Genomic DNA, 6,955 nt, shown 5'->3' with positions numbered 1-6,955 from the left:
GGCCATACCGCCACTGAAAGTTTCAATTACTAGTGACACGTTTCTGAGAGGTTTCCCATTCTAAATGGGTGTGGATTTTCATTCAGCAACGATAGTTTTCTTCTTTGTTTTGGTAGACTCTGGTTCCGCCTTTGCAAGGCTGTTTCCTCTAATAGTTTGATAGGAAGGGACGGTAGACTCCTGCCTTTAGGAGATACTGATTTGGCTCCTCTGGACTCCTTTCACTGACTCGTGCACTGTATTGCTGGCTTAGCTGGTTATGAGGGAGAGCTTTCAGCTGCTTCTAATAGTCTCTCTTCGGCTACCTCCTTCCCTGTTGATTTACATGCAGCGTGTTGCTGATCAGCTCTGGAGAAAAGAGAGGAAGGTTCTGTGTGTCTTCTTACTGTTGGCCCAATAGAGAGAGGTCCACGTATGAGGCCTTTGTGATGTCCAACACTTCAGCAACCCGTGGCTGCACTCGCAGCCAGTGAGGAACTGAGCAATTTTCTAAATTTCCTCCACTCTGATGGAGTTCTCAGAAACCGGTGCCTGTGTGTATGTGCTGCTCACTGAATGACTTCTTTCCATGATGGAACAGTGCTAACCCTCTGGCCTCTTTCTGACTTCTAGACTTTATTAAAACCTGCTTCTGGGCCAGATAAAATGGCTGTCTGGGAAAAGGAGCCTGCTGCCAAAGTTTAGGACCAGCATCAATCCCTCACATGGTGGAAGGACACGCATGCACACATCAGTGCCATCAAAACAAAGTGAAAACCTGGCTCTGAGATGCCCTGAGGGAGCTTTTGGCTAATTTAAAACTCTTTGAAAACAAGAGCTTTTGGTTTGTTTTCTTTGACAGTTTTCATCTGGCTATTGTAACCAAGAAGACAGTGGACCCTGAAACACCTTTTCATTCTCGGCATTTCTAGGAGAGCTGCTGTGGTTCCTTCAAGAGGTGATACCAGCTGGTAGTCTACCCCAGTTGTACGAAGGCATTCCTACCTTTATCTGTCCCCAGCCGAACCTCTGCTGACCTGCACTGAAGCTGCAGCATCCGCCAGAGCCCTCAGAAAGGCCAGCACATTCTTGAGATCTGGCCACGGTGGACACAGTCACGTTTGCTCAGACTTACCACCACACACGACATCAGTAAACGTGAAAACGAAGGCTTCAAATGCCACTTCCGATGAAGTAATATGCTATCTAAATTCAGTTAACTGTAAGGTACTTGGCGTTGAAAAAGAAGATATGCTAATCTTATTAAAATGTGCCTGGTTAAATTTAGCTGTAAAGTCTACTCAGAGACTTCCACTTCCTCCGTTGTTCTAGTCAGAACGTCTGGAGTGAAAACCACCCACTGTGCAGGGTGCAGACTGGGTAATTTGGAAAGGTGAAAAGTTTAATTATGGTCTATCTTTTAGGGAAAAGTAAAACAAGCTTCAATTCTTAATTTTTTTTTTTTTTTGTTTAGATTAAAGCAACCAAGGGACCTTGCTCATTGTTTACATTTGTGCTTCTCTGACAGGAGGAAAAGCTTTTAGCACGACTCTGAGTCATCTGAATTATACAGTGAGGGATGGAGCCTTGACTGAAGTTGGCATTCAGTGCTATTTAGACAGACTCCACCAATTTTTAATTTTCTAGGTAAAAGGTAGCTTCTATGATTGTGGCCAAAGGCTTCCCCCCTGGACTTTTTCTGAAGGTTTTTGTGTAGCTTTCTGTTTGTTAATGAGTGTGTGTGTGTGTTTGTGTGTGTGTGTATGTACTTCCATTACATATGATAAGGAATAAGACAATATAGTAGTTCAAACAAAACTTTTAATTTTATCCCCTTGGGGGGAAAACTATTCTTTTTCTAAATATTTGTTTCTGTTTTTAGTTGTGAGTGTGTATGTATGTCTGTGTGTCTTTGCATGTGAGTCTGTGTGTGCGTCTGTGTTCATGTCTGTGTGTGTGTCTGTGTGTAGGTTGTACATCTATGTGCAGTGCTCATAAAACCAGAAGAGGGTGTCTGCCGGGGTCCAGCCTGGGGTGAGGTCAGGGCTGGAAGAAGGGTGGACGCAGGAGCTGGCGAGGAGGGAATGAGTCAGGCCTGGTCATCGGGGGGAACTTTGCATCCTGACTGACTGGCAGGCTGGGTGCTTTTTTATTTATACAGAACTCAGTGGCAGAGATAGAGGCATGTTGTTCCAAAACACAGATTATATCACTTTTGCCCCTGGACACGTGTTTTAACTTAGCTTGGTCGTAAGTTTAGTCATCATTGATAAACCATGACAGAACAGAATTATCTTTTACACTCAGTTTCCCTCATCAGTCCCACAACCCAACTTTTAACAATATTAGAGTTTCAAGGGCATCTTTTGCCAAAGCATGACAGCCCTTTCTCAGGCTGGTAGCTCCTGTGTTTTCAAGAACACTAGACAGAAAAAAGAATTCTCCAAGCCAACCTGGGCAGATTGTCAGGTCCCAAGCAGTGTATTATCAGCTTTTAATATCTGAGTGCTAATTGTCATTAGGTCCGGGAAAAGTCTTCAGGCCAAAGCTGCTGCCGTTAATATTCATTTTCTGCCACAATACAATGTTTATATTTTTTATATATTTGTAGGGTTATGTCTAATCTTAGTAGTTTTTCTTCCTTGGTCATATGACATCACAGTGGCCCTGTATGAGTTAACTTTTTCTAAGAAAGGGAGGTCTTAATACTTTATCCTTCTGTCATTTATCCACCCCATTCTTTGTGGTCCATCTGTAGTAGGAAGAGGCTTTTAATTTGATCTGCTGCCAACTTCTCTGGCCCACGGAATATTGTTTACTTTTTAAGTTTACCTTGTTCTGATTATTTTGTTCCTGAGTAAGTGCAGGGGCAGATGTGCCCAGAGTATCTTTGAGTCAGAGCCTCACAAGGAGGTCTCTGGCATAATTATTTGAGTCACAACCTCCAGGGTGTAAGGAAGACCCTCAAGTAGGGCCAGAAAAGGATGTCTGCCAAAAAGCAGGAGGGGTGCTGTGGTCAGGACACTCCTGGGGAGGCTTAGAAGCAGTGCTTCTGGGAGGAGGTGTACACGGTACGTGAGATTTCCGTGTGTGTGTGTGTGTGTGTGTGTGTGTGTGTATGCGCGCGCGCGTGCGTGCGCGCGCATCTGCATGACTCAATGTGCATCATATGCCTATAGAGGCCAGAAGAAGTTATCAGGTCTCCTGAAACTTTAGCTACAAGCAGTTGAGAGCCACTATATGCGTGCTGAGAATTGAATCCAGGTCCTCTTAACCGCTGAGTCATCTCCCCAGACCCTAGGGACTCAGCCTTTTAAAAGTTAGTTAGTTCATTATTCCGCATGACTCACCAATTCAATGATACTGCAATAGAAGCAGGAATTACTATGTCATTTATTTATTGACTGATTGCAAGGCAGAGCCTCTCTGTGTAGCCCAGGCTGACCATGAACTCATGGACCTTCTATTTCAGCCTCTTGAATTCTGGTATTACAGTTGTTCGTCACCATGCTGACTGGAATTTGCAATATTCTTAGAGCAATATCAATTACTGTTTTAAAATACTCATCTTGAAAAATGTGATCTATGATCTTATTTTACCAACACTATTAGCATCTTCTATGATTTTGTTGAAAATATTTTCTTAGCCTTGGAGCCAGGAGTCTTCTTTTCCCTCTATTCCTGTTATTCTTAGGTTTGTCTTTTCATGGTGTCCTTGATTTCTTGGATGGTTTGTGTCAGAAACCATTTTAGATTTTAGATTTAACATTTTCTTTGACAGATACATCAATTTCTTCCATATTATCTTCTACACCTGAGATTCTTTCTTCCATCTCTTGTATTCTGTTGGAGATGCTTACCTCTGTAGTTCCCGCTTTCTTCCCTGAGTTCCCCTTCTTCAGGATTTCACTTTGTGTTTTCTTTAATGTTTCCATCTTCAGATGTTGACCTGTTTTGTTGATTTTCTTCACCTGTTTGTATTTTCCTGCCTTTCATTCAGTTCCTTCACCTGTTTGAACTTTCCTCTGTTGCTTTCATTTCTTTCAGTGATTTAATTATTTCCTCTCTAAAGGCCACAGTCTGCTTGACTGTATCTTCCTGTATTTCTTTACGGATTTCATTAGTTTCCTCTGTTATCTTCATAAGCATGGATTTAAGGTCCTTTTCTTGTGTTTCAGTTGTGTTAGAATATCCAGGGCTGCTTGCCATTCAGTAACTGTGTTCTGAATATGTCTTATTGCTTTGGCTTTTGTTGACTGTGTTTTTACGCTGCTCTTTAGCTAACTGGCTGTCTCTCTCACTGGTTGGTAGTTTCTGGTGCCCACTGGAGTCCTGAGTGGTGGGGGTACTTCAGGAAATCTCCTGGTCAGGAAGCTGGATGTTCCCGAAGGAGCCCTCCTCAGATGGGTGGTTATGGTCTCCAGCTGGCAGGTGGTTCTCAGGGAAGTGCTGAAGCTCTCCTCAGATGTATGGTCCTGTGGACTAACTAGACTCCTCAGGAGCCCAGGGGCCCTCCTCCCACCACAGGAAATCCTGGACTCAGCTGCCCTGCCACTGGCTTTTTTGCTTTGAAGTTAATGAGCTGCAGCTGCCCAGACACTGTGCTTGTTTGGTACAGCCCTCATGAAGAACCAGCGAGCCCAGAGGTTTGGTTGGTAGATTGAGCGTTGGAGCAACATCTGGGGCTGATCCCATGGCTTCTAGGCATCTGTAGGTCTGAGGTTGGGGCTCTGTGCCCCAGTCTCCAAAAGGCAATCAGTGGCGGGTGAGCACAGCACACAGTGTGTGGCTGGAGGCTGGAGACCCCAAGCCTGCAGGAACCCAGGAACTTTCCCAGGGATTAGCTGGGTGCCCTGAGGCTGGACCTGATTGTTTCCCGCACTGTGGGGTCTCCCCTCACCTGGGAAACAGTCTCTGGTTCTTTAGGGCACACAGTTTGGTCTGCTGGCCACTGTGCAGTCCCTGCTGCCCTGCTGAAGCATGTTGGAGGTGGGCCAGCAGCCCAGCCTGTACGTGACTTTCTTAGCATTGTAGTGCTGCTTAGCCACCAGCTCTCTTATGAACACTGATGCAAAAATACTTAATAAAATATTTGCAAACCGATTCCAAGAACGCATCAAATACATCATCCACCATGATCAAGTAGGCTTTATCCAAGGAATGCAGGGATGGCACAACATATGAAAGTCCATCAGTGTAATCTACCACGTAAACAAACTGAAAGAGAAACAACAGCCACATGACCACCTCATTAGATGCTGAAAAAGCCTTTGTCAGAATCCAACACCCCTTCATGTTAAACGTCTGGGAGAGATCAGGACACAAGGAGCATACTTAAACACAATAAAGGCACTATAGAGCAAGCCAATAGATACCATTACATTAAAAGGAGAGAAACTTAAAACATTTCCATCACGACCAGGGAGAAAACTAGGCTGCCCACTCTCTCCATATATATTCAAAATAGTTCTTGAAGTTCTAGCTAGAGCAATAAAAGAACTAAGGGAGATCAAGGGGATACAAATCAGAAAGGAAGAAGTCAAAGTATCTCTATTCATAGACAATACGATAGTATATGTAAGTGACCCCCAGAATTCTACCAGAGATCTCCTACAGCTGACAAACACCTTCAGCAAAGTGGTTGGATAGAAAATTAACTGAAAAAAGACAATCAATAGCCTTCCTTTCTACAAGCAATAAATAGGCTGAGAAAGAAATTAGCCCTTCACAAGGGCTACAAATAACATGAAGTATCTTGGTGTAACCCTAACCAAGCACATGAAAGACCTGTATGACAAGAAGTCTCTGAAGAAATTGAAGAAGATATAAGAAAATGGAAAGATATCCCATACCCATGGATTGGTAGGATTAACATAGTAAATATAGCTATCTTACCAAAAGATTCAATGTAATTCCCATCAAAATTCCAACACAATTCTTTACAGACCTTGAAAGAGCAATTGTCTACTTCATTTGGAAAAAAAAAAAAACCCAGGAGAGCTTAAACAGTCCTGTACAATAGAAGAACTTCAGAGGCAGCACCGTCCTGATCTGAAGCTGTGCTACAGAGCAGCAGTAATGAAAACCACATGAGATTGGCTAAAGACAGACAGGTTGGTCAGTAGGATCAAATCGAAGACCCAGAAATAAACCCACACACCTACAGACACTTGATTTTTGACAAAGCAACACCAACCTCCAAAGAACCAGCAACACCAACAAACCAAATAACCAAATTAAAAAATGGGGAACAGAACTAAACAGAGAATTCTCAATAGAGGAATCTCTAATGGCTGAGAAGCACTTAAAGAAAAGTTCAATGTCTTTAGTTAACAGGAAAATGCAAATCAAAATGACTCTGGAATTTCATCATACACTTGTCAGAATGGCTAAGATTAAAACCTTAAGTGTCGTCAGCACATGCTGGTGAGGATGTGGAGCAAGGGAACCCTCCTCCGCTGCTGGTGGGAATGGAGACTTGTACAACCACTTTGGAAATCAATCTGGTGCTTTCTCAGACAATTGGGAATAGTGCTACCTCAAGATCCAGCTGTACCACTCCTAGGCATGTACTTAAAAGGTACTTCTCTATACAACAAGGACATTTGCTCAACTATGTTCATAGCAGCCTTATTCGTAATAGCCAGAAACTGGAAACAACCAAAAAATAGATAAAGAAAATGTGGTACATTCACACAATGGAATGCTACTCAGCAACTAAAAAAACAACAAAGACATGGTGAACTTTGCAGGCAAATGGCTGGAATTGGAGAAGATCATCCTGAGTGAGGTGATCCAGAAGCAGAAGCACACGCGGTATGTGCACACGCGTAAGCGGGTGTCAGCACACACGGGTAAGCGGATGTCAGCACACACGCGTAAGCGGATGTCAGCACACACGTGTAAGCGGATGTCAGCACACACACGGAATGTGCACACGCGTAAGCGGATGTCAGCACACACACGGAATGTGCAC

The sequence above is a fragment of the Psammomys obesus genome, unplaced genomic scaffold (genome assembly GCF_907164565.1).
Source record: "Psammomys obesus unplaced genomic scaffold, mPsaObe1.curated_primary_1811, whole genome shotgun sequence".
In the NCBI taxonomy this organism is placed as follows: domain Eukaryota; kingdom Metazoa; phylum Chordata; class Mammalia; order Rodentia; family Muridae; genus Psammomys; species Psammomys obesus.
Note: the sequence above shows the minus strand (reverse complement) of the source record.